The sequence below is a fragment of the Notechis scutatus genome, chromosome 10 (genome assembly GCF_049901735.1).
Source record: "Notechis scutatus isolate UNSWTSFEM ecotype Mainland chromosome 10, rNotScu1.2, whole genome shotgun sequence".
Classification (NCBI taxonomy): domain Eukaryota; kingdom Metazoa; phylum Chordata; class Lepidosauria; order Squamata; family Elapidae; genus Notechis; species Notechis scutatus.
Genome location: NC_142018.1, coordinates 18,344,721 through 18,372,500, shown reverse-complemented (window position 1 = coordinate 18,372,500; position 27,780 = coordinate 18,344,721). Strand labels below are relative to the sequence as shown.

The 27,780-nt window shown below is 43.9% G+C and overlaps 1 protein-coding gene across 1 annotated transcript in view; it reads right to left on the bottom strand.

Moving 5' to 3' along the window:
* The window catches only part of IL1RAPL2 (interleukin 1 receptor accessory protein like 2), a 353,680-nt gene extending 328,996 nt beyond the window's left edge, over positions 1-24,684 (bottom strand). The window contains exon 1 of the mRNA XM_087972218.1: positions 24,563-24,684. The gene's annotated coding sequence lies outside the window, so the exon portion shown is untranslated. The remainder of the gene's footprint in view (positions 1-24,562) is intronic.
* Positions 24,685-27,780: the final 3,096 nt, after the last annotated feature.

Genomic DNA, 27,780 nt, shown 5'->3' with positions numbered 1-27,780 from the left:
AGGAAGAGGAGGAAGAGGAGGAAGAGGAAGAAAAGAAAGACTTTGGGGGGTCCTTGGTGCTCTCTGAGTTTGGTGGTTTTCTTGCAGGCCTTTCATGACCCAACTAGGTAACATCATCAGTGCTAGACTAGAAAACTATAAGATGCCTCCATAAAGTCTTAAGAAGTTAAACTCAACTTGGATAATTTGACTTTAGAGCACCCAGAACCATCAAATGGAAACAAGAGGGCAAAGCAAATCACGAACTCTATTCAACAACAGATAATGAAGACATTAATATGCCAGGAAGAGTTTCTTAACCTTTTTTGGGAAGTTTCAAATCCCAGCTCAAGTAGGGCCACCTTGACAAGAGGGGAAGGTGGAGGGTTTTTTTTATTATTAAAGGAGAGATAAAGTAATTGAACTATATCTTCTAACAGATAATTGTGATTATGAAGTTATGCTGGATGATTTTTCAAGTGGATCTTCACAAATTATTTTCCCCACTTTGCACTCCTCAGCCAAAAAGCTGTAACAGCTTCTCATTCTGCAGTCTATTAATGTTTCTTCCTAGATCCTCCCAACAGTTACACTCAATAGTATTTAAATGGCAAAAAAAATGAAACATTTTTTGAATTAAAAAAAAGCAATTTATTCCCACTACAATTTAGCATAATAGAAGCTGGCTTATTGTTTTCAACCAGAAATATCATTTGATACGTGCGTGACAATCACACTGCTCATGGCAAAAGAGGGTGAGAGATCTGTTTACATTACATTTTTGATATCAATCTAAATCCATGTTTCAAATTAAAATGTTATTACTTCAATTTTATAAAGGAATTCAAAAGCAAAATTGTTCAAAGTTCAGGAAACGGTACAAAAAATGCATTAGGTAAGAACTTCTTTGCAAAAAACAAAGCATGCATGCAAATTGTACTTTTTTTGTACCCAAGTTTTTCTAATGGGAGAAATACACCTAGTGCACAACCTCGGTACTATTTTAAAAAAAAACTGAAATAAATCTTATCCTTGAAGAAATTTATAAAAATTAAAACATCTTAGCTTGGAAGAAAGTTAAAAACAAAATACACTGCTCAAAAAAAATAAAGGAACACTTAAACAACACAATGTAACTCCAAGTCAGTCACACTTCTGTGAAATCAAACTGTCCACTTAGGTAGCAACACTGATTGTCAATCAATTTCACATGCTGTTGTGCAAATGGAATAGACAACAAGTAGAAAGCAGAGGCAGTTAGCAAGACATCCCCAATAAAGGAGTGGTTCTGCAGGTGGTGACCACAGACCACTTCTCAGTTCCTATGCTTATCTGGCTGATGGTTTGGTCACTTTTGAATGCTGGCGGTGCTTTCACTCTAGTGGTAGCATGAGACGGAGTCTACAACCCACACAAGTGGCTCAGGTAGTGCAACTCATCCAGGATGGCACATCAATGCGAGCTGTGGCAAGAAAGTTTGCTGTGTCTGTCAGTGCAGTGTCCAGAGCATGGAGGCACTACCAGGAGACAGGCCAGTAGATCAGGAGACGTGGAGGAGGCCGTAGGAGGGCAACAACCCAGCATCAGGACCGCTACCTCCGCCTTTGTGCAAGGAGGAGCAGGAGGAGCACTGCCAGAGCCCTGCAAAATGTCCTCCAGTGGGCCACAAATGTGCATGTGGCTGCTCAAACGGTCAGAAACACTCCATGAGGGTGGTATGAGGGCCCGACGTCCACAGGTGGAGGTTGTGCTTACAGCCCAACACCATGCAGGACGTTTAGCATTTGCCAGAGAACACCAAGATTGGCAAATTCGCCATTGGCGCCCTGTGCTCTTCACAGATGAAAGCAGCTTTGCACTGAACACATGTGACAGACGTGACAGGGTCTGGAGACGCCGTGGAGAACATTCTGCTGCCTGCAACATCCTCCAGCATGACTGGCTTGGCAGTGGGTCAGTAATGGTGTGGGATGGCATTTCTTTAGGGGGCCGCACAGCCCTCCATGTGCTCGCCAGAGGTAGCCTGACTGCCATTAGGTACCGAGATGAGATCCTCAGACCACTTGTGAGACCATATGCTGGTGCGGTTGGCCCTGGGTTCCTCCTAATGCACAACAATGCTAGACCTCATGTGGCTGGAGTGTGTCAGCAGGTCCTGCAAGACAAAGGCATTGATGCTATGGACTGGCCCGCCCATTCCCCAGACCTGAATCCAATTGAGCACCACAACAAGAAGGTTCGTCATCACTGTCCCAGATGCTATATCGTGCTCAATATTAGCTGCTAGAGAAAAAAAATGGGAATATATTAATATTTGATCTCTCTCTGGATACGTGGGGTCCCTGGCTCATATTGTAATCCACTGATCTAAGTAGCAGAATGATTTCCCGTGACAAAGCAATTAAACTGCCATATAATCTCACCCTAATAAAGTGATACGTTCATCTGAATTGGATATGATAAGGAAGAGAGAGAGAGAAAAAAATGTGAAGTTTAACTCCAGCTTAGCCTCCCTAGGTTTCCTTTGAAAATGGCAGCTGTTGAACTTGCCAAAAAAAAAACGAACAGCAGGAATTGAATACAGATATGGAGATAGAGATAAGTTCTCTGTCTTCAGTACATATTCATAGGGATAATTATGCTGCCTGAAGACAAGAAAGGAGAATGGGGGGAAAAAGAGCTATCATAAATGATTGGGCTTAATTTTTGGAGAGGAAAATAAGAGGGGGAAATTGTGCCTCTGCCTGCCAGCATCCATCAGTATTCATCTGGCTAGCGTCCTGTCAGTGTGTGGGAGAGTTGAGGGCTGTTTGGAACCTGAAACAGTATTTGCTGGGTGAGCAAGGAGGAGACAGCAAGGAGCCTGGGCGTGGCTTAGCTTAACTGTTCTGTACTAAAGCTGCTTGCTGCTGTGAAACTAAAACTGAAAATCTTCTCCTCTGCTTGTGTTTTGCATTTGGAACAGATTTCTTTTCAGGTGGGGAGAGGGAGTAGAACTCCTTAGCATCAGAGCGTGTTAATAATAATAATATAGGAAATACTAATGCTCTGGTGGTCATTTTTTTTAACCAATTTTTTTTTATTTTTTAGACAACAAACATAAACAAACATAAACACAAAACAACAAATAAAATCTTCCTTCAGTTGTGCAGTGTTTCGGTTGGTACATATTTCTTTTGCACAATATCCCTAGTCTTTCACTCTTAAATTTAAATTTATATTCATATTATGTTACTCAACTTTCCATATCCTGTTATATTATTATTACATCATCATTAGACTTTAATTGCAAATTCATATTATCCTTTTCAAGCAGATCTAAGTTTTTACAGATTCTAATTCATATTAGGGTTCTTTCCATAGTAAACAATTCAAGCATATCATTACCATTGTATTATATTCACTGTTATATTATATTTATGCTATATTTCATTTTCCTGTCTAACCATTGACAAAATAAATCCTCTAATGATCATTTTTAAAAATCCATTCTTAGCGAGCACTTAGGAGCCTAGAGGAGCCAAGAGGAACATACGTGCCAAATTTCAACTTTGTAGGATTTATGGTTCTGGAGATTTTGTGATGATGCATGATATATATAGCAAGATACCACTCATACATCATCACAAAATCTCCAGAACTATATATATATATATATATATATTCCTGAAACTATTCCCTTTCAAGATAATTTTTTAAAAAATAACCTTATTCTGAATTTTCTCTGTTATTCAAATTTTGTTTTTAAAATTGGCATGATGTCTTTTCAAAGCCAATTTTTCCAAGAGGGCTTAGAGGAACTCAATCTAAAAGTACAGGCTGTCCTCGATTTTCAAGGGGTTCACTTAGTGACTGTTCAAAGTTACGACGGCACTGAAAAATGGGACTTATGATCGTTTTTCACCCTTAACCACCATGGTGGCATCCCGGTGGTCATGTGATCAACATGGAAAGGCTTGGTCATCTGACTCATACTTATGACTGCTTTGGTGTCCGGGGGGGGCGCGGTCGGTCGTGTGATCCCCTTTTTACGACCTTCTAACAACCAGATTCACTTAACAACCATGTTCCTAATGGAACGACAGCAGTGTTTGGCTGGCGAGAAAGGTCATAACCATGAAGCAAAATTTGCTTAACACATGTCTCCCTTAATGACAGAAACTTTGGGCTCCATTGTGGTTGTAAGACAAGGACTGCCTATATTTAACAGAACCAGAAGCAAAATGTCCTTTCTTCATCTCCATGTGAAACACGCAAGGCTTATAACCAATATTCATCCCTAGAAGCACCGTTAAATTTAATTTCCTTCTATTCCACGCCGAGACAGTTGTGAAGTGAGATTTGTCTCATTTTAGACCCTTCCTTGTCCCAGTTGTTAAGTGAATTATTGCAGTTGTTAAATCCATAACACGGTTGTTAAGTGAATCTGAATGTTCTGACCTAGGCTTCACAAGATCATGAAGCAGACTTCTTGTCCTAATAAAACCCCTTTTATTTAGGTTAAAGTTAATTCCTCTCCAGCAAAGTCCCGGCAAACAGTCTTTCAAGAGATTGCACAACTACAGACCTTTCTCAGGCTAGGAGAGTTGCCAGGCTGATATCTTCCAAACGCCACGCTGTAGCAGCAATCATTTGGCAAGGAGTCAGGAACAGATCTTCACCCTAATGAATTGAACTAATTGTCTCCTGCAAACATCACTCCCCCTTTCGCTCCTCTTTATTCCCTCTGGGAGGGGCCATTTACCATCCACCTGTGCCTTTACTCCCAAGTCGACTCTTGTTCCTTAACTGTTCCCTTCTCCTGGCAGCTCTGTGCATGAGCACACTGGGAACAGGCTCCAGCTGTTCTTCTTCCCCACTGATCTTCGACTCCGAAGGCAGCTGATAACTGTCGGATGGCCCTGGCCCCATCTCTGCCTCCGACGCAGTGCACTCACCAGAACCTTCCCCAAACTCTAGGACTGGCCCATGTTCCTCCCCAACCTCCTCACTGTCCAAGTCTGCTGCCAGCTCTGCTGGCCACTGGTGGGCCATAACACTGACTCCTCCCTTGCCTTTTTCTTGTCAAAAGGGGATCATATCACCCCTGACACAGTCATAACTATGAGACAAGTTGCCAAGGGTCTGAATTTTGATCGGGTGACCACAGGAATGCCGCAACGGTAGTAGGTGTGAAAAACGGTCACTCAATGAACCACTGTATGTTTTTTTTTAAAAAAAAACTCCCTGTATTTATGGTTCTCTTTTCCAGGGATATTTTCAAACGCATTTAAATCGAACGCAAGGCCCGAGATGTTTTTTTCTACAATTCCCCTGCAGCAAAGAGAAGTCAGCTAACTCAGTACGAGGTTAGGGATTTTACTCTAACGTATCCATCTTTTGATAAGGGGAGAGAGAGAGAGAAACAAACAAACTTGAAAACCCAGAAACCAGTGGAACCCTCTCAATTTGAAGGCTCAAGGCGCCATGGCGATTTTATTTTTAATGACCTGTTTTCGTAACATGGGCAATAAGGATTCCACGATGTTGACAGAAATGGAAACTTGGTTTTTGGAATGAATTAACATCCCCGAGGCCTTTCCCCCTTCGTGCAGGTTTGACATTTAAGCATATCTGTTATAATAATTTGGGTTGAGCCTTAGCAACCCTGACACATACCTGTAATTAAGGCTGTGCATTCTAATGAGACAGAGATTAATTGATTGAAGGAAACGGATTTTCACTCTCGGTTTGCTGTCGTTAAGGAAACCTTTTCTCCTCTCCTCCAAGCCCCCACCCCCAAAAAAACAGGATTGTCTACGTGGTAACAGAATCAGAGCTAAGAAGCTGTCATAGGGCTTCAGGGTGCAATCCAATTCCATTAAATTCAACCAAAGCTTTTCCATTAAACCACGATGACAAGCTCTTTTAAGACAGTGAGAACTGAATCAAATGCAACAAGGAATCTGGTTTCTCAACACAGCAACTCATAAAAACCCACGGTACCATTAATGCAAACTCAAATCTTACAGATCTGTCTGTGGATCTCACACAATGAAAAAAGGCTCAGAAGCAACTTTGGTGTGATGACCCAAAGGGGCGTGGCACAAAGGCAACACAGACAGATAATCAGTAGGAGTCCCTTTATAAGCTCCAACTTTGTCCCCAATGTCCTGGTTAACTTCTGGCCTGGAGAAAAACTCTCCCAGGATCAGCCTTTGGCTGCAGAGAATCAAGTCCAAAACGTGGTCAACAAAAACTGTAACTATAAGTCCAATCAAGGCAAGATAAGATAATTAGTCTGGCAGGGCAAGAGAAGGAATTCCAGATATGAAGGAATGGCCATCATTCAACACGGTTGGGAGGATGCCAGGAAAGCAGATAACCAAAGTCAACACAAGATAAGCTCACGTTTGTTCCCAGCAGACGCCGCACTCAGCATGCATCTCTTTTAAACTCTCTTCCCAGCTGTGGCTAATGAAGGGAATCAGGGCCCTTTCCTCCCCCAAAGCCCCACAACCCAAGTTGCTCCCTTCTCCGTTCCTCCCTGCGTGCCCTAGGATGAAGAGGGGGTGGACCTGGGTCTTCCTCTGAACTCCCTCACCCTTGTTCTCCCTCTTCCCTGCTCTGCCCAGCCAGACTTTACCCTTCCCAGTTTCCTCCACAGCCAATGGAGCCACATTCCCACTCCCTGTCAGCTGTTTGTCTTCCTCCTTGGATTCAGACTCCAACAGGGGCATGACTTCTCTAGAACTCAGAGAAGGGGAAGTCCAACAGGAAGAGATGGGGAAGGAACTAAAATAAAATAAAATTACAACTATCCAGGGATTATATCTATGGAGATTCTCCATCATCCAGGTCATGGTTGTCCCAAAGGTGCTTTTTAGAGAGGACTTTCTGGTTTTTCTTTGAAGAGGTTTTGCTTCTCATCTGAGAAGCTTCTTCAGATTCTCTCAGAAGCTTCTTCTGATCTCAGAGCTGAAGAAGCTTCTTGGGTGAGAAGCAAAACGTCTTCAAAGAAAAACCAGAAAGTCCAGTTGCCTCTTGAAAAAGCACCTTTGGGATATCCAGGGATTATGGCTTAGAAAGGTAGGACTCCTGCATTATCTAAGTTTGCATAAGCATGTTTGATTTAAAGGAGATTGTGTGAACCTACCGCTAAGGTTAAAATAAACAATCCTATAAGAGAATAGTTGAAATCTAGAGTTGCACTGTGGAGTCCATGGTCCTGTTTGAATTTAGTTGGAACCATCAAGGTTAGAAGAGAATTTTTGTAGCTCAGGGCTGAGCTGTGAGGTCCCCGGTGCTCTCTGACCTTTGTGGTTTTCTTGCAGATGTTTCATGACCCAACTAGGTAACAGCATGAACAGTGCTAGAAGGAAGTGGAGTCTGTGGAATGGAAGAGGAGAAGGACTGTGGGGTTCTTGGTGCTCTCTGAGCTTGGTGGTTTTCTTACAGACATTTCATGACCCAACTAGGTAACTGCATCAGTGCTAGAAGAATCACTAAATGAATTGTTGTAAATCAAGGGCTACCTGTAGTTTTAGAAAAGAATAGAATAATAGATTGGGAAGAGACCTTGGAGGTCTTCTAGTCCAACCCACTACTTAGGCAGGACTTAGGCAGGACACCACTTCAGACAAATGGTTATCCAATCTCTTCTTTAAAACTTCCACTGTTGAAGCATTTACAACTTCTGGAGGCCAGTTGTTCCACTGATTCATTGTTCTCACTCACAGGAAATTTCTCCTTCGTTCTAAGTTGCTTCTCTCCTCGATTACTTTCCACCCATTGCTTCTTGTCCTGCCCTCGTGTGCTTTGGAGAATAGCTTGACTGCCTCTTCTTTGGGGCAGCCCCTCAAATATTGAAACACTGCTATCATGTCACCCAGTGGTGGGATTCAAAATGTTTTATAATTGGTTCTGTGGGCGTGGCTTGGTGGGCGTGGCATGGCTTGGTGGGCATGGCAGAGGAAGGTTACTGCAAAATCCCCCTTCCCTCCCCACCCCACTAACCTGCTTTCCAGCTCCGTTCTCCTGTGCAGGGCAACCAAAGAAGACTCAGTCGATCAGCTGGGACTCAATGGGAGGTGGAGAATAGATCGGGGGTGGGACCAGTCAGAGGTGGGATTCCGAACTACTCCAGAATTGGTCAGAACCTGCTGAATACCACCTCTGATGTCACCCCTGGTCCTTCTTTTATTCTTGGTTTGGCCTACCTGACGTCCATTCCACATCAGGTGTGGGGTATTTAAGATGCCGGTGTAAAATCAGCCCTGCCTCTCCATCACGCAATTATTTAAGAAGACATCGGAGGCACGTTCTCTTTTCCATCTCGCAAGAAAGCCTTTGGGCCGCTATAAATATTTTAAGTCAATCCATAAAATCCCAACTCTCAACGGGGTTCCGCTGGAGAAGATTGCCTCGGCCAGAAGCAAAAAAATGGCACCTGGCCAGTTAGGGAATCGATGATTCCAAAAGAAAGAAAGAAAGAAAGAAAGAAGAAAGAAAGAAAGAAAGAAAGAAAGAAAGAAAGAAAGAAAGAAAGAAAGAAAGAAAGAAAGAAAGAAAGAAAGAAAGAAAGAAAGAAAGAAAGAAAGAAAGAAAGAAAGAAAGAAAGTTATTCCAGTCTGCAACAATTTCTGCTTTTCGTTCTAATAATACAATTTGGGTTTTATGGCTGAATTTAATGATGGCTGGCAGATTGTTCCAAAACAAAACAAAAACAAAAAGACACCAAGGCCCAAGTTAACTCACTTAACAACTGTCTCACTTAACAACAGAAATGTTGGTCCTAAGTTGAAGAATACCTGCGTATAGCTAAATATCTTGCCACAAGCCTGATTAAAGGAATATCTTGATGCCTCTTCACTTCTCTAATCTTAGCCAAAAAAATTATCCCAGACATTTCCAAATCCATTTGAAATAAAGAATTGTAAGGGGCCCAGTTTTTAATTTATTTACAGCTTGGAAGAGGAGGGAAGGAAACAATGTAAGTCACTGTGGGGTTCTTCCTGCTCTCTGAGCTTGGTGGTTTTCTTTGCAGATGTTTCATTACCCAACTAGGTAACATCATCAGTGGTAGAAGGGAGTGGGGTTTGCCCTTCTTTTTATATACTAGTAGCTAGCTTTATCAGTGCTAGTGGGACTTTTCTAGCACTGATGATGTTACCTAGTTGGGTAATGAAACATCTGCAAGAAAACCACCAAGTTTGGAGAGTACCAAGGAGTCATCTTCCTCCTCCTCCTCCTCCTTCTCCTCTTCCTCCTCCTCTTTTCCTCCACTCTGCAAACTCTCTTCTAGCACTGACGATGTTACCTAGTTGGGTAATGAAACGTCTGCAAGAAAACCACCAAGTTCGGAGAAGCACCAAGGAGTTCACTTCCTCCTCCTCCTCCCCTTCCTCCTTCTCATCTCCTTTTTACCCACTCCAGAAACCCCACTCCTTTCTATCACTGATGGTGTCACCTAGTTGGGTAATGAAAAGTCTGCAGGGAAACCACTAAACTCAGATAGCACCCCAATAACCCCAATACTTCAATCCTCAGGTTCACCGATTCTCTTCTATCAGTCACTGCTTTTGTATCTTACAAAAATAATAATGCACACATGCACTCAAGCCTCCCACACAGTTCTCCGTGCGAAGGGTTGCTCGATAGAGAACCGTTTAAACAACAAATCTCTTAAGCAAAGCTCCTCTTTGACGGATGAAAGAATTACCCAGACAAATGTAGAAACCCGAATATTTCTTTTTCATTCCCTCTCTCTCCCCGCTTCGATCCGCCAATTATAAGGGAGAAGAGACAGCAAACTATCCGTTCCCTGAGTCAAATCTGAAGATCTGAGGACCATATATGTCTTACACAGATACGCTGGAAAGAAATCGCAAATTAGAAGAGCAAGGTTGTTCTTCTTTACAGAAAACTGCCTGCCGGTTGTTGATCTTCTCCGAGACTTCCTGATTATTATTTTTATTTCTGTAAATGTGCTCTGTTTCCTCAAAATACAACTGCGACTACCTCTTTCATATTGTCTCCAGATATTAAACGTTAGCTGCATGGAAATCACTGGGGAAAGACCCAAGAGCAAAACAGGAGTCCTTTTCCACAACCCATCTGATGCTTTTGACCAATCACTAGATCTCCGAGATAAAACTACTGGTCTCCTTTCTTATTTGGACGATAGGACATGAAACGGATCTTCCTTCTCTGCTTCGCAAATCTATTGGCTGCGCCTCAAAAAAAAGGAGGATGACTTCTTCTTTTGTTTTCCTTTCCTTTCCTTTCCTTTTTTGCATGTCCTCTTTCGGAGCTGTGTGTTCTACGTGTCACATTACTGGAGTTTACATCGCAAGGATCCTTCTTAACAAAGGGGAGGGGAAATGCTTACCTGCAGGAGGAACAAGCCAGATGATCAAAGGGGGGGGAGGGGCAGTGAAGAACGGCTTTGAAGAAACAATGATCCACTTGGCTCCCTTCCAAACAGGGAATTCTCCTGGACGGAGAGATAAATTAGGATCCTATTCTGAAATAATTTGCTGTACGACACGAGTTCTTGAGGTTAATTAGAAGATGCTCAAAGGCGCTGGTGACTTAGAGACTGAATGCAACATCTGGCAGCCGTTCATAAGTCTGTAGACCCTGTTTAAAGACTACAGTAGTAGTATTCCTTTGTATTCCTTGATCTGGATTCAGAAATATTCAAGGAATGCAATGGGTGCTTCACATTCTCTCTTGGTTGCTACTTAGAAGTGTCATGCCCCTGTCAGAATCTGACTCGGAGGAGGAAGCCAAACAGCTGACAGGGATGGGAGTGTGGCTCCATTGGCTGTGGAAGAAACTGGGGAAGGGCAAAGTCCAGCTGGGCAGAGCAGGGAAGAGGTAGAACAAGGGAGAGGAAGTTCAGAAGAAGACCGAGCCTCACCCCCTCTTCATCCTAGGGCATGCAGGGAGGAATGGAGAAGAAAGCAACATGGTTTGCATGGCTTACAGGGGAGGAAAGGGCCCTGATTCCCTTTATTAGCTGCAGCTGGGAACACAGTGTATAAAAGAGGAAGCTGTGCACATCAAGCTGCTGGGAACAAATGTGCATTTATCTTGTATCATCGTGGCTCATCAGTGTTCCTGGCGTCTTCCCAACCGTGTGAGTTTTGCCGTGCTTTCAAGTCTGAAATTCCTTCTCCTGCCCTGTCAAGCTAATTACTTCAGTTTGATTTGTTTGGATTTTAAGTTACAGTTTGTGTGTGCCTTGTTTTGGACTGAATTTTCTACAGTTAAAGGCTGTTCCTGGGAGAGTTTTTCTCCAGCCAAAGGTAACCTGGACATTGGGGGCAAAGTTGGAGATAATAAAGGGACTCCTCTTGCTTATTTGACTGTGTTGCTTTTGTGTCATGCCCCGGGTCATCACAAGAGTTTTGAGGATAAAACAAGTGAAGCATGGTTGCAGGAACTGGGTATCTCTAGTCTAACAAAGAGAAGGACTAGGGGGTGACATGATAGCAGTGTTCCTCTTTCTAAGAGCCTGCCACAAAGAAGAGGGGATCAAATGATTTTCCAAAGCACCTAAAGGCAGAACAAGAAGCTATGGATGGAAACTAATCAAGGAGAGAAGCAACCTAGAATGAAGGATAAACTTCCTGACAGTGGGAATGTGGAATGGCTTGCCATCAGAAGTTGTGGATGCTCCAACATTGGAGGTTTTTAAGAAGAGATGGGACAGCTATTTGTCTGAAATGACAAGGGGTTTCCAGCTTGGACTAGAAGACCTCCCAAGTCCCTTCTAACTCTGTTATTCTGTAAGAGCCATGGTGTCAACTCATAAAACATTCCTATGCCTGTTTCAGTAGTTGTCATAAAAAAGTGGGGGAGAGGAAATCTGGAAGAGCAGTGCAGCAAAGCGAAAGTACATTCCAACTCTTATCTTTAAAAGATTGTAACTAAACTACCAGAGCTTTTGCCTGTGAATATATTTAATTGGAGACTGTGAATGATGACACCCAGCCTGTGAATGTGCTCAATTGGAGAATCTGATTTATGACACACCCAAGGGGGAGGGGAGAAACAGGGTCACAGACAGCAAGTTCTGACCAGTTCTGGAGAACCGGTAGTGGAAATTTTGAGTAGTTTGGAGAACCAGAAAATGCCACCTCTGACTGGAGATTTTACAGTAACCTTCCCCTGCCATGCCCACCAAGCCACGCCCACAGAACCAGTAGTAAAAAAAATTGAATCCCACCACTGGTCACAGGGGACTGTAAATTATGTATGCCAGAGTTGGCTGCATACAGGGTAGTGCCAGTATGTCACCTCTAATGAATCCTTTGAAGTTTTTTGAAGTTTGGCTTGAGAATCCTGATTTAATTAGAGCGATTACAGGAATCCTGACACGTGGTGGCACAGTGATTAGAATGCAATATTGCAGGCTAACTCTGCACACACTGCCAATAGTTCAATTCGCTCAATGCTGACTGGCTCAAGATTGACTTAGCCTTCCATCCTTCTGGTAAAATGAGGACCCCGATTGTTGGGGGCAAAATGCTGACTGTGTAAACCAGTGGTCACCAACCAGTGGGCCGAGGACCACTGGTGGTCCGCGAGAAAACTTTGGTGGTCCACAGAGAAATGTCACCACCCCACCCCAAAGCATCTCCCAAAGCAATTAATCCAGGCTGCGTGGGAACACAAGGCTTGCGTCACTTGCATTGTGAACAACACGAGGTAGTGAGGGGAGGGGGGAAAGGGTGGAGGGGGGAACATGCCCCACTCACCCCACGCGCCTGGCCTGGCCACCGGGCTGCTTCCTTCCACTTCTTTCTGCTTCTGCTTTTGGCTGCATGCAAGGAAAGCAGCAGAAGTCTTTCTTTCTCTCCCCCAAACTCCACCAGAAATGAGCCTTTGGGACCCTGCAAGGACTCCTGCTCCAAGAAGCTGCGCTGGAGCAACAAATCTCACAAAGACTCATTTCTGGCAGAGTTTGGGGGAGAGAAAGAAAGACTTCTGCTGCTTCTGCTGCTTTCCTTGCATGAAGCCAAAAGTCTCTCTCTCTCTCTCTCTCTCTGAGAACGGAGCTGGAGATGGTATCCTGCAATCCCAAATAAAGAATAATCGATCGGTAGGAAAACGGAGTGGAGAATTTTCCTGCAGACTTTTTGGGGGATTTTCCCAGAGTCTCTGGTCCACGGGATTTAAAATTATGAGTTTGGTGGTCCCTGAGGTCCAAAAGGTTGGCGACCCCTGGTGTAAACTGCTTAGAGAGGGCTGTAAAGCACTGTGAAGCAATATATAATTCTAAATGCTATTGCTATTCTGTTATGTCATATTTCTTTGATTCAATCTATGGCCATGACAGATTTCCTTTCTGCTTTCCCTATCCACTTTCCCTTTTCTGGAATCTTATAAGGTCGGCTTGAGAATTATAACTCCTCCACTGATGCAAGAACATTGATCAGCTCAAGGGCCAACAAGTATCCCTCACAACAAACTTGTTAAGAGACCTAATTTTTTGCTGGCTCGCTCCGCTGTACCATGTCTAACTGGTTCATCTCTAAGCAACGGAAGGGAAATCCGCTCCTGTACGATTCGTGCTGCTTTGGCCAACCAAGCCATCATTTCAATACATGGACATCCCATTGGAGAAGCAGCCAAGTCAACATTTGCTCTTGTCTGTCAACCAAACGATCGCTCTGCTTCTAAGAGCCTCAACTTTTGAACTTTCCCAGAGATCCTGTCATCGCTTCCCTCTTACCCCACTGCATAAACACGGCTGTGTTACCCCTTGGGGAAGCGAAAGTAACGTGAACCCCAATACACCGGCTGTCCGTCTTCTTCTCGGAAATGGCACGCTGGGATATTTAATTGTATGGAAACCTGTAAGAGATTCGTCGGTTCCGCTCTGAACACAAAAAACTCAAGCTGTCACTCTCGCATTCTCAGCTGCTTCGCGAAGGAGACAAGCTAGCTTTGCTTGAAATTGAAAGCACGGCAAGCAATATCTGAGGGTCAGAGTTCAGGAAATCAAAGTTATGCGTTTAAAAATAATAATAAAAAGTCCCAGGAATTTCCAGTTCTGTTCTGGATTGGCTGGTGTGTGTGTGTGTATGTGTGTGTGTGTTTGAAGGGACACAGTTTCCTTGCCAATCTAGCTGGAGAGGCTATTTTAGATATAGGGCACCATGATGCAACCATGTTTTAGGATATGAACTACAACTGACTGGGTTAGCACAAGACAGAAACCACCATTCACAAACCGCCATAGCTGAGTTCCCCTTTTCCAATGAAAACCAATTCATGATAAATCAGGGGTGTCAAACTCAAGGCCCGCGGGCCAGATCCAGCCTGCCATGTGGTTGTATCCAGATCGCAGGGCCATCCTGGATTACCCGGTGCTAAGAAACATCAGGCCAACATAGCTTCGCCCAGTCCACCCAATGCGAAGAGGAAAGATTTTGGCCCTGGTCTACCCAGTGCGAAGAGATGCCAAAAGTTTGGGGAGTGGCATCGAGATGGCCATGCCAGTCAGTCACACATACCCTGCCCCCCTCCCCTAGGTCAACCACAGCTCTGATACAGCTCTCAATGAAATTGAGTTTGACAACCTTGCGCTAAATGGTTTGTTGTAATTTCTTAAACAAACCACCATTGCTGGGTCCACACCAAGAAAGGCAGAGTGCCTAATTTATGACTCAGGATGATTGGTGGATACAATCTGCTAAACTAAACCAAACTGTAGCTAAATAGGATGCTGAATTCGGTGACTGCATATGTAAGCAGGGACCTCCCTTCATTTAATCAACTTTCCCAACTGTCTCATGTTATTAAACATACATCCTACCCAGTCCTGTTTTCACACGATATTCTCTGAATGTTGGACATTTTAATCAGCGAACACCAATCTTAAGAACAGAAGTTTCATAGCTCTGGAGGACAGCAAGTTGTAGAAACTTTCTGGATGCCATTGATAAGTTAAACCAGGGATCTCCAAACTTAGCAACTTGAAGACTTGTGGACTTCAGTTCCCAGAATTCCTCAGCCAGCTATGCTACACTGGCTGGGGAATTCTGGGAGACGAAGTCCACAAGTCTTAAAGTTGACAAGTTTGGAAAACCCTGAGTTACAACCAGGTATTCTACCGGTTCGGCCCGGTTCAGGCGAACCGGTAGTAAAAAATGTTACAGTTCGGCCGAACCGGTAGTAAAAAAAAAAAAACAGTTACCGGTTCAGCTGAATTGGGTTTTTTTTTTCTCCTCCCAACGATCAGCTTTTCCGATGATCAGTTGTGCTGGAATCCCCCTCGCTGTCTTACTGCTTCGCCCATGAGGCTTCCCTAAGGCCCAGGAGGCAAAAAAAACGGAGCACGGGGAGGGGGGGTGCTGCAAAAAGAAAGAAGCCACACCCACCCAGTCACATGGCCACACCCACCTATCCACGCCCACAGAACTTATAGTTCTTAAGAGAAGTTTTAGCATCCGCTAATGGTTTAGCCTCCTTCTGTCTTTAAAATATAAAACTTCAGGGAGGCTGCACTGTCCAGATGTATTACATTGCCATGGGATAGGATGAATGCTACATTAGTATTAAATTGTCCCCAGCAGGAGGCTAGTCCTGTGAGAAGAGGCAAAAGGGTTATATGGGCGTAGAAACACTGGATTGGGGCAAGAGACTACCAAGGGGAAAGATCTTGCATGGTGCAGAAGTCTACTTCTCTAATAACAGAAGACAAAACAGACTTCATCAACAGACACATTGACCTACAACTAGCCTACGAACCTCACAGAAGGTAAATCAACCACACAGCCAACCAGAGATGGCACCAACCCTCAACAACCTGCAACCAACCCACAACCAATCCTCAACCAACCTACAACCAACCCTCAACCAATCCTCAACCAACCCACAACCAACCCTCAACCAATCCTCAACCAACTCACAACCAACCCTCAACCAACCTTTAATCAACCTGCAACCAATCCTCAACCAAACCACAACCAACCCTCAACCAACCCTCCACCTACCTTCCACCAACCCTCAATCAACCTGCAACCAACACTCAACCAACCCTCCACCTACCCTCCACCAACCTTCCACCAACCTGCAATCAACTCTCAACCAACCCTCAACCAACCCTCAACCAATCCACACAACACCACCCCACCAGCAGTTTATCTCCCAATGACCCTCACCTGATGTGACCTCCTCATCATAAGACCCATCATAAGGCCTTCACTTAATGCAACCCACACCTGAGCCATCACTAGATCCATCACAAGACTCATCACAAGACCCATTGCAAGACCCCCACCTGACATGACCCTCACCTGACATGACCCCCCCATTACAAGACCTACTGACCACACGAAGCCCTTAGAAGAACACCAACCCCTAATTTTTTGCTGAAGGTGTTACAAAAAGTTTGGAAACCACAAGTTTGGAGAAGGAACCTCCGCCTTAAAAAAAAAAAAAACCAACAATGTCTGGATGACATTGGCACCACTTTTGAAAGCAGCCACAAAAGGCAAGATGGAAGAGGTCCACGAGAGGTCAACCACGATGGTCAGAAAATGAATCCTAGGAGGACACTCCACAGGAAGTAGGTTGTGTTCCAATTTCCAAGTCAACCATCTGGTGATCTGTTCAACGCTCAAGGGTGAAATCATGATTCAGCACCACAAACAGCTCCCGGTTCTCTCTGCTTCTTCAGACGAGTTCAAAACATCGGAAGGCAGTCATGAATGTCTGAATGGGAAGAGCTATTCGATAACGCAAAGCAAAAGGAGAGAAGTCTTCTTCTACTGAAGCCTTCAAGGTGAGATGAGAGATGCTTTAATGACAGGTGTTCCCACCTTTACATTTTTGTCCATTGAGCAAGTTGACCTGGATGAAGCCAATGCTAGGATCCTTGTAAACAATGATTACAGAATAAGCATCAGTTCTGTTGCACCATCAATGAAGATAATCACACACAAAAAAAGAGCAAAAACCATTGCCCCCCAATACAGGTTGTCCTCGACTTACAATAGTTCATATAGTGACTGTTCTAAGTTACAACGGCACTGAAGAAAAGAGACTTACGACCATTTTTCACACTTAAGACCTTCATAGCAGGCCCATGATCTCATGATCAAAATTCACACGCTTGGCAACTGGCTCGTACTTATGACCATTGCTGTGTCCCCAGGGCCAGGCAACCCCACTTTGCGACCTTCTGCTGAGCAAAGTCAATGTCAGTGTGATGACCCAAGGGGGCGTGGTACAAAGGCAACACAGACAGTCAGTAGGAGTCCCTTTATTAGCTCCAACTTTGCCCCCAATGTCCTGGTTACCTTCTGGGCTGGAGAAAAACTCTCCCAGGAACAGCTTTTGGCTGCAGAGAATCAAGTCCAAAACGTAGTCAACAAAAACTGTAACTATAAGTCCAATCAAGGCAAGATGAGGTCATTAGTCCAACAGGGCAGGAGAAGGAATTCCAGACGTGAATGAATGGCAGTAATTCAACCCGGTTGGGAAGACACCCAACACAGATAAGCGACAACAACACAAGATAAACTCACGTTTGCTCCCAGCAGCTGACGCACTCAGTTTGCATCTCTTTTAAACTCTCATTCCCAAGTGTGGCTAATGAAGGGAATCAGGGCCCTTTCCTCCCCCATAAGCCATGCAGCTCACGTTGCTCTTTTCTCCGTTCCTCCCTGCATGTCCTAGGATGAAGAGGGGGTGGGCCTAGGCCTTCCTCTGAACCCCCCCTCCCTTGTTCTCCCTCTTCCCTGCTCTGCCCAGTCAGACTTTGCCCTTCCCCAGTTTCCTCCACAGCCAACAGAGCCACATTTCTGCTCCCTGTCGGCTGTTCGCCTTCCTCCTCGGATTCAGACTCCGACAGGGGCATGACAGTCAGATTGACTCAACCACCATGTTAACTCACTTATTATCCATGGCTGCGATTCACTTAGCAACGAGAAAGGTCATACAAACAGGGCAAAACTCCCGGAACAAATGTCTCGCTCAACAACAAAAATGTTGGGCTCAGTTATGGCCGTATATGTCAAGGACTAGCCATAGTTTCTATTCCATATTTAAGCTCCATTTCCTCTTGTGAGCCCCATAAAAATGTGCGCATTTATGGGAAGAGCTTGGAAGAAAAGAGAGAGAAGCGGCATTCAGAAATCCCATCAAGTTGTGGTTTATTTATCTGAGATTTACCGAAGAACCACAGAATCCGCTGGGTTCACTCAGCCCACAAAGCCACAAAGCGTAATTTATAAGCCGCAATGCCTGGCTTCACATCAAATGTTACCTCAATCAAAAAGTTTATTGCAGCCAGGAGCCAACAAAAGTCCTCATGAAACCTGAGAGCTCAGTGAAACGTGTCAATCCAGCCAGTTGACATGGAGACTTAAGGTTTTTTTGAAAGAGCTTAACGCAATGTGATTTTTTTTTTTTCTTTATAAAGTCCCAACTTTTCACTTCTGGGAAAATTTTTGCTCTGTGCGAGAAGAATAATTGAGCTTCCTTTAATTTTTTTAGATGGATGGATCTCCCCAGACCAATGGTGGGGTAAAGCGGTGGATAGCAGTCCCATACAATGATCAGAGCCACGAGAGAATAGAATAGAATAGAATAGAATAGAATAGAATAGAATAGAATAGAATAGAATAGAATAGAATAGAATAGAATAGAATAGAATTAGAATTAGAATTAGAATAGAATTAGAATAGAATTCAGAATAGAATAGAATAAAATAAGGAATAGAATTAGAATAGAATTCAGAATAGGATAGAACAGTATTCAGAATAGAATAGAATAGAATAGAATAGAATAGAATAGAATAGAATAGAATAGAATAGAATTAGAATAGAATAGAATTAGAATAGAATAGGGATAGAATAGAATAGAATAGAATAGAATAGAATAGAATAGAATAGAATAGAATAGATAGATAGATAGATAGATAGATAGATAGATAGATAGATAGATAGATAGATAGATAGATGTAGGTAGGTAGGTAGGTAGACAGAGAGAGAGAGAGAGATTACGAAAGTTTTTTTTAATGAATGCAAACTAACATAAAGAAAAAAGAACAAAGCAAAGAGAGAGTTGTGTAAAAGGGTAGGAAAGCAAATTTAAGAAAAAGAGAAAAGACCAAGATTCTTTACAGCAATTCCAATTTCCTTTACAGCAGTTATTATAAATTTACCTCTTGCTCTCAGGTGACAAGGGAACTCTCTACACTCTATCCAGTCTGCTCGTCGACACTATACATCATCATTTCATTTATTTTTCCTGTCTTGCGCAAGACGCCCGTAAGAGTTTCCACCCCACTGTAAACACAGGTGTGTCTTTTCTCTGACCCAAGAAGACCGTTGAGCCATCTCAGCAAAGTCCACGTTCTTTATGATGAATTGAGCTTTCCCCCAGTCACAGCTGGAAGGGCTGCTGGAGACTCCAGCTTTCTTCTCCACCAAGTCTTGGGTGGAAATGGTCTGGATAACTGCAGGACAATCCGTTGAGGTCCCAGCAAATGTTGTCATTTCATCACCCTGGGAAGGATGAACCTTTTCCTATGAAATAAATCGCATTTGTGGGGGGGTCAGCAAAGCTTCCAGTGGTTTAGTCCTGTTTCTTGCAGTAAAGCTACAGCCTTTGATGTCCAGATTGCCCAAAAGCCTTTCAGAAAATCCATGGATAATAAAATAAAGCCATTTTTCTGCCCTCCAGTGTCTGGAAAATGCCAGGGAAAACTGTTCATCCGGCTTCCTGCACACGTTGCTGAAAATCACCAACTGATTGTAGTTCAGCGTGCTTGAATGGAACTAGCCAGTTGTAAAAGATGAACCCGGACAATTCTGGTTTGTTTAGGGAAGCCTGTTTTAAGCAAACCGTAGCTGGATTACCAGTTTAGACCCATTTTTTTTTCCTCTTTGCTACTCAGCTATGGGTTTGTTGGTTTTTAATCTTATTTTTGCCTCAGATGTTTCATCTCTTGTCACTCGAATCAAAATAAAAGCTATTTCCCTGTTGCTTCACACGGCTATGATCCAACCTCACCTCTTTTTAAGGGAAAAAAAAAACCAGATTGATTAAAAGGGAAGCCGATTGGAACCCAATTTAAAAGAAAAGCTTCGAGTGGCTCAGTGAAAATATATTGCTATTCTTTTCTCCCTCCGGCTAAAATGCCTAATTGGAGGTTTAAGTGGCTCCTTTGAGTTAATTAAACTGATTTGAGTAAACAATGGTTTACAACTCAGCAGAGTGCTTCGGCTTACAACCAAAAATCTGTAGCAATTCTCCATCAGCTGGACTTCCTTGCTTTTTTTTTCCTCTGAAGACATTTCACTTCTCCTCCAAGTGGCCTCAACGACCCCTCTAAAAGGATGCAAATGACCAGCTGTCTGCAAAGAATATAAATTCTTCCATTCCCCAATATCCTGTCAGAGCTGAAGAAGTTTCTTGGATGAGAAGTGGAAATGTCTTTGGAAGGAAAAACAAGAAAGTCCAGTTGCCTCCTGAAAAAAACAACCAAGACTTACAACCAAGAGGCTACCCACAGTGTTTCCAAGTCATCACATTGAGGAAAGAGAAGATTGATTTGAGTCCATGGTTCCCCCACCACCCTGAAGCTAACGGTGCTTCCTAGCTGCTTCCTGACCTTGGAAGGGCAGGAATAAGATGGAGGGAATCCCTGAACTCCGTCTTCCTAAACCTGGTACGTTCATGATGGGTAAGATGTCAACTCTTGTCTTCCCCCAAGGATCCTCCTTCCAGAATTGTGGTCTTGATATAGCTTCAAGGATCCAGATCAGGAAAGGCCATTCTAGATTCTAGATCTTTTGCCTGGAAGGTCAGCTGAACCTGAGTCAACCTCGGTCAAAATGTCCCCTTAGGGAGTTTGGCTCCAAATCTCTTTCCTCTGATCTCTGAGCAATTTGTCCTCTTCCTTCATCAATCGAATGGTCCGTTTCCTGATAGGCATCTCTTTGTTTTAACGGATAGGAGCCCATTGGGGAGACCGTTGTCTGAAAAAACAGGATCTGACTTTGGCAAATAATTCCCCGCAAAAAATCACAGACGTCCCTGTCCTTCAATTCAATGTTGTGCATTGACAATCAAGGTTTGAACTTTGAACTTTGGTGATCTTCAGAGACACCTGGGATTCTAAGGGTTGACCTCACATCTTCCCCAGTTTGATCCCATATAGATCCACTGCCCAGATGACTTAATATTACCCAAATAGATTTTTAAAATCATGTTTTGCCCGAAGTAGGTTCTGATTCTCTCAACCGCTAAACTACCGTGCAGCTTAAACTGGACAACTGTATTCACAGGGATCTGATTGGATTCATGCTTCAACCATCATGGAGTTTTGGCTAGCATCTGAACCCAGCCTCACTCTGGCTCATAAGTCAGGATTAACAGCTTAGCCTCTGACTCTGGCCAATCGTGACTTCAACCGCAAACCACGATTAAAAGGACTGCCAGCGTATGAGGAATGGTTGCAGGAATTGGGTATGTCTAGTTTAATAAAAAGGAGGACCAGGGGTGACATGATAGCAGTCTTCCAAGATCTCAGGGGCTGCCCCAAAGAAGAGGGAGTCAAGCTATTCTCCAAAGCACCCAAAGGCAGGACAAGAAGCAATGGGTGAAAACTGAACAAGGAGAGAAGCAACCTAGAACTAGGGAGAAATTTCCTGACAGTTAGAACAATTAACCAGTGGAGCAGCTAGTCTCTAGAATAGAGTAGAGTAGAATAGAATTTAAATGGAATGGAATGGGATGGGATGGGATAGGATAGGATAGGATAGGATAGGATAGGATAGAATAGAATAGAATAGAATAGAATAGAATAGAATAGAATAGAATAGAATAGAATAGAATAGAATAGAATAGAATAGAATAGAATTTAAATGGAATAGAATCGAATTCTTTATTGGCCAAGTGTGATTGGACGCACAAGGAATTTGTCTTGGTGCAAATGCTCTCAATGTACATAAAAGAAAAGAGATATTCGTCAAGAGTCAAAAGGTACAACACCTAATAATAGTCATAGGGTACAATAAGCAATCAAAACTTGTGGGTGCTTCCATCACTGGAAGCTTTTAAGAAAAGACTGGACAGCCATTGGACTGGAATGGTATAGAATCTCCTGTTTGAGCAGGGGTTGGACTAAAAAACCTCCAAAGTCCCTTCCAACCCTGTTATTCTTCCCACCCCGTGAGCAATCTAATCTCTCCTTTCCTAGCTTACAGCCTGATCAGAACTACCGATGCCTTTTTGGCAGAGACCATCACCGGGGGCTCGCTAGAGCCGCAGATGCTCGACCAGATGTCACAGATGCCATGTCTCCCAGATGGACCGGCAGCCAAAGTTGGACTTGGTTGTTTTTGTTTCCAAAGCACCAGAATTAGCTGCCAGGCAGGCACCGAATCAAAGCAGCTAAGGCTGGGCAGGATTCGATCACATGCCTGGATCCCTTGGGTGACAAATCCATCCACAAGGCCAGGGACTAGCTTATTCAATCCCACCGCCATCCAACTTCCACTGATCCTAGCTGTCGATAAAGCAGAACTGGAGAACGGTTGAGGGAAACCACCACCGGAAAGTCGGTTTATTTCTATATCCCAGTGCGTGCCAAATGATCAGAGAGCCAAATGATCCCATCAGCAACCCATCTCCCACAAATTAAAAAAAAAAAAAAAGTAAGAAGGTATGAAAGTTGAAAACCTCCAAAATTGGACCTGGTTCAGTTTGCTTGCAGTGATATCCCGAGTCAAAAGGAAGGAAGGAAGGAAGGAAGGAAGGAAGGAAGGAAGGAAGGAAGGAAGGAAGGAAGGAAGAAAGAAAGAAAGAAAGAAAGAAAGAAAGAAAGAAAGAAAGAAAGAAAGAAAGAAAGAAAGAAAGAAAGAAAGAAAGAAAGAAAGAAAGAAAGAAAGAAAGAAAGAAAGATGAAAATAATGTGGTTTCTGGCTGCAAAGATTCCAGTTATGTGGTCAAGGCACCGATATTTGACCAAGACAAACTGACAGCAGTTAGTAAATACCGCTCAAAAGGAACATGAGCAAAACATGATCCTTTTGGGTTTTTTTAATGGAGGACTAAATCTAATTATTTCCTCGCCTAAACAACAGGTTTGAAATGTTCCCTTTTCTTCTTCTTCTTCTTCTTCTTCTTCTTCTTCTTCTTCTTCTTCTTCTCCTTCTCCTTCTCCTTCTCCTTCTCCTTCTCCTTCTCCTTCTCCTTCTCCTTCTTCTTCACTTAAATCCTCACACACAATCTGTCTGCGGGAAAGATCGGACGTGCATAGGACCTATACAGCCCAAAAACCCATTTTAAATACAGGGAAAGGAGCATCAAGCCCAGGAGGAGAGGAGACGTTAATCATAATTTAATATCAGAACAACTGGGGCCTCGTGCAAAATACAAGAAGCAGGGCTGAATATCCATAGCCCCTAATGGTTTGTGACAGGGCTGGATTGAGAGAGAGAGAGAGAGAGAGAAAAAGATACAGAGCATCTTGGACAAGACATCTCTTTTAAAGAAGTAGCAACATCAACGGCTTCTCAAGAGGAGAACCTCAACCCTTGGCCAGGGAGCAACTTTCCATCCCTGGCTGGGCTGTTCTGCTTCTCCTAAGGCTGATCCTATCCAGAGTTTTACAGCCAGTGAACTTCTTAAAGTCAAACCTTTTGTTCCTAACTGGATGGGTGGCAGGGAGATGCAACTAAATCTTTGATAACTGCAATCGTCTCTTTTTCCAAACCAAGGAGGAAATCATTCACCTCATCTTGCCAGCCTCCCACACACACATTCTCCCCACCCACCCACCCACCCTCCCAAAAAGATAAGTAACTCAGCTTTCCTTTGAAGCCACAAATCTGTGGATCAGAGAAGTCGGGTTTCAACCACCACCCCGGAAAAACCTCCTGTGTGTTCTCAAAGCACCACGGCTGGTTTTCGGAGATCATTTTATTGAAATCCCAGGCACAAATCATGTTTTTAATCCCTGGTGGTCCTTACGATACCCTTCTCTCTCTACTCTTGTTGTTGTCATTTTAAAAAAAAAAAAGCCAGTGGTGTGTGCATATATTGGATTTACATCAAAAATCAATCACCCAGTTTTTGCGAATTGTTATTCGAAACCAAAAATTATTCACCCAGATTTGCAGAGGCAAATCTGGAATAAATTCTATTTATTTTGCTGAATAGAATAATAGAATAGAATTCTTTATTGGCCAAGTGTGGTTGGACACACAAGGAATTTGTCTAGGTGCAAATGCTCTCAGGGTACATAAAAGAAAAGATACATTCGTCAAGAGTTAAGAATTGTATGAGGTACAACACTTAAGGATAGTCATAGAGTGCAATAAGCAATCAAATCGTACTAGGAAACAGTCAATATAGATCGTAAGGATACAAGGGAGATTATGTAGGCACCTCCACACACACACCTTTGAACTTGAAGACCAATCTCAGGTCCTGCCTGGGGGGGCAGGAGAGGGGGGTCTGGCTGCCCTCTTGGCACTGGAGAGGAGACCCTCAAGGAGGCGAGGGGGCCACCTGACCGGCAAGCCAACCCAACACCCAACCCACCAAACGCGCATTCACACATGAGGCTTACTTGCAGCTGGAGCTCACAGGTCCCGGCGTTCCATGCTTGCAAAAAAAAAAAAAAAAAATCCAAAGAGATCAAAAGCCACCAGGAAAAAAAAAGAAGGTCTCACATCATTCGGGGTCTGCGGGAGGGAGAGGCAGCTGGCAGAGGGGCAAGGAGAGCTCTCTTCGCGGCTGGGCAGGAGAAGGAAGGAAGCCAAGGTTGGACTCAGCAGATCCGGGAGGGGCACCGAAGTTGCACCCAGCCTCTCTGGCACGCATTGGCTGGCTCCCGCCTTGTCACCGTCGTCCCTCCTGGCCTGGCCAAGCTCCCCTCGGAAGCCAGCCAGCAGCAGCGGTGGAGGCTACATCCCCAGACAGGAGAAAGTTGAGTCACTTTCCTTAGGCGCTGCATGGAAGAGCGAGGAGTTGGGGAAGCCCTTCGGAGCCAGGAGGGGAGAGGAAGGGGGAGGAGGGGAGAGAAGGAAAGAAGGGATAGGGAGGGAAAGGGAAAGGGGAAAGGAAAGGAAAGGAAAGGAAAAGGGAGGGAAGGAAAAGATGAACAGGAAAAAAGGAGGGAAGGGAAGGGAAGGGAAAAGAAGGGAAAAGAAGGAAAGGAAAGGAAAGGAAAGGAAAGGAAAGGAAAGGAAAGGAAAGGAAAGGAAAGGAAAGGAAAGGAAAGGAAAGGAAAGGAAGGGAAGGGAAGGGAAGGGAAGGGAAGGGAAGGAAAGGATGAACAGGAAAAAAGGAGGGAAGGGAAGGGAAAGATTGAAGGGAAAAGAAGGGAAAGGAAGGAAAGGAAAGGAAAGGAAAGGAAAGGTAAGGAAAGGAAAGATAGATGGGAGGAAGGAAATAGAAGAAAGGAAAGAAACAACTAGAAAGAAGGGATGAAACAAATAGGATGGAGGGAGGGAGGAAATAGGCAATAAGGGAGGGAAGGAGGAAGGAAGGAAGGAAGGAAGGAAGGAAGAAAGGAAGAAAGAAAGAAAGAAAGAAAGAAAGAAAGAAAGAAAGAAAGAAAGAAAGAAAGAAAGAAAGAAAGAAAGAAAGAAGGAAGGAAGGAAGGAAGGAAGGAAGGAAGGAAGGAAGGAAGGATGCAAAGGCTGGATTCCTGCAGTGAATTCAATTTGCACCCTTGCAAAACGCTTAAAAGTTGCCTCCAAGGAGCCCGGGGTCCTCTTCTCTCCCTTAATCCCAAATCGCCGCCCCGTGCAGGATGCCCCTTCCGACCCCTCCTCCGGCCAAGTCTTGAGCGGTCCCCTCCAGCCTCATCCCGAGCGAAGCGGGGTCAAAGCGCTGCAGCTCAGCTCAGCTTTCCCTTCCCTTCTTCTTCTTCTCCCTGCAGCTTTGGAGCCGAGCGCCGCGGAGCAAACCGAAGGTGGCCAAAGAATCTTTGCCCAGACATTCGGGGTTTGTTTCTTTCTTTTTTTTTTAAAGCTGTCTCCCCACCCGCTCCTTCTATTCACGAGGCAAAAAATAATCCATATAATAATAATTATAACAATAAAATATCCTTTTCCTTGACTTACCTCTCCAGCCGAGAAGAGCGCGACGCGGTAGCGCCTCCTAGCGGCCAGACGCCGCATTTTTTTCCCCTCAGGTCCAAGTTCTTAATACCTTGAAACGAATTCCAAAGTGCTTTTTTTTTTTTTTTTTTTCAGGAGGCAACTTGGACTTTCTGGGTTGTTGTTTTTTTCCTCTCTCTCTTTCTAAGACGTTTCGCTACTCATCCAAGAAGCTTTTTCAGCTCTGAGAAGCAAAACATCTTCAAGAGAAAAAGAAAAAAAATGAGAAAGTCCGGTTGCCTCCTGAAAATGCACCTTTGCAACCATCACCTGCATGATGGAGAATCTCTACAGACTTTTAGTTCTGCAATTCGGGATGGACACCTTTGGAATGGGAGTGTGGGAGTAGGAATGGATTTCCAGAAGAAAACATTGCAGACTACAGGAACCAGGACCCTGAGGTGACCCTGAGGAAACAGACAAGCATCCAAGTGGCCTCAGCAACCCTCTAAAAGGAGGCAAATGACCAGCTGTCTGCAAGGAGTATAAATCCTTCCCTTCCTCACTATCCTGTCAGAGCTGAAGAAGCTTCTTGGATGAGAAGCGAAACATCTTCGGAAGAAAAAAAAATAAGAAAGTCCAGTTGCCTCCTGAAAAAAAAAGCACCTTTGGGACAACTATGACCTGGAGGACTGAGAATCTCTACACCCCTTGAGCGAAGTTAAAAAGAAAGAAAATATTTATTTCTCACCCATTTTTTAAAATCTATCTGTTACATACCCAAATGCTATCTTGCCCTGGCTAACCAGATCCTGGACAGCTCATGAAATCCCACAGATGGCTTGACTATAAATAAAACCATTTCTGCAGGCTCTTTTATTATAAAACCAATAAGGACACCCTAAAAAACAAAAACAAAATAAAATTAAAAAAGGTGTTGGACAATCAAAACATAGGGGGGAAAGGCATGCTAGTTTCTCTCTCTCTCTCTCTCTCTCTCTCTCTCTCTCTTTTGCAGCCCTTGGATGAGGATTTAATTTTGTTCTTTTCTGGGGGGAAATTGCATTTGAGTTTGGGAAGGGAAAGCCCCAGGGAGGTTCCTATAGGCTTTGCAAAATTGTTAATTCAATCTTTTTCAAATCCCTCAGCCTCATCTTGGAAGTTTAGCCCTCACACTTATGAACATAACTTCATTCATCTTTTCTTCATATACATCTAATGTATGTGGCTATTTGTATAATGCTGTATTTATCTGTATTTATTGATGTATTCTGTTATATTATGTATATTGGAGGTGCTGACCCTTTGAGAGCTGTATGCCACGAAATTCCACCTTAATGTATGCCGATTAGCGTGCGTTCAAAGTTACAATATTCCTTATTCCATAATACCTGTAATACCAGAAGTGACAAAACGGGCCTATTAGTTGGCCTGAAAAGCCTTGCAGAGGCTTTTTCCAAGCCTCTAGGAGGCCAAAAAAGGCTTCAAAACAGCTGAAAAATCAACTGTGAGGCGCAGTGCAGGTGAGGGGGGGTGGCGGGAGGGAGGAATTGCGTGCCCATGCGCAGGGGAGGGGGGGCCGCATTGCATTCTGGGTGCTGGCATGTGAGTGTGTGTGTGCTGGTGCGCGTGCAATTTTCGGCACAGGAGCCCAAAAAGGTTACCCACCACTGGTATAGGGTCTCCTGCTTGAGCAGGGGGTTAGGCTAGAACAGTGATGGCTAACCTTTTCAGCTTGGTG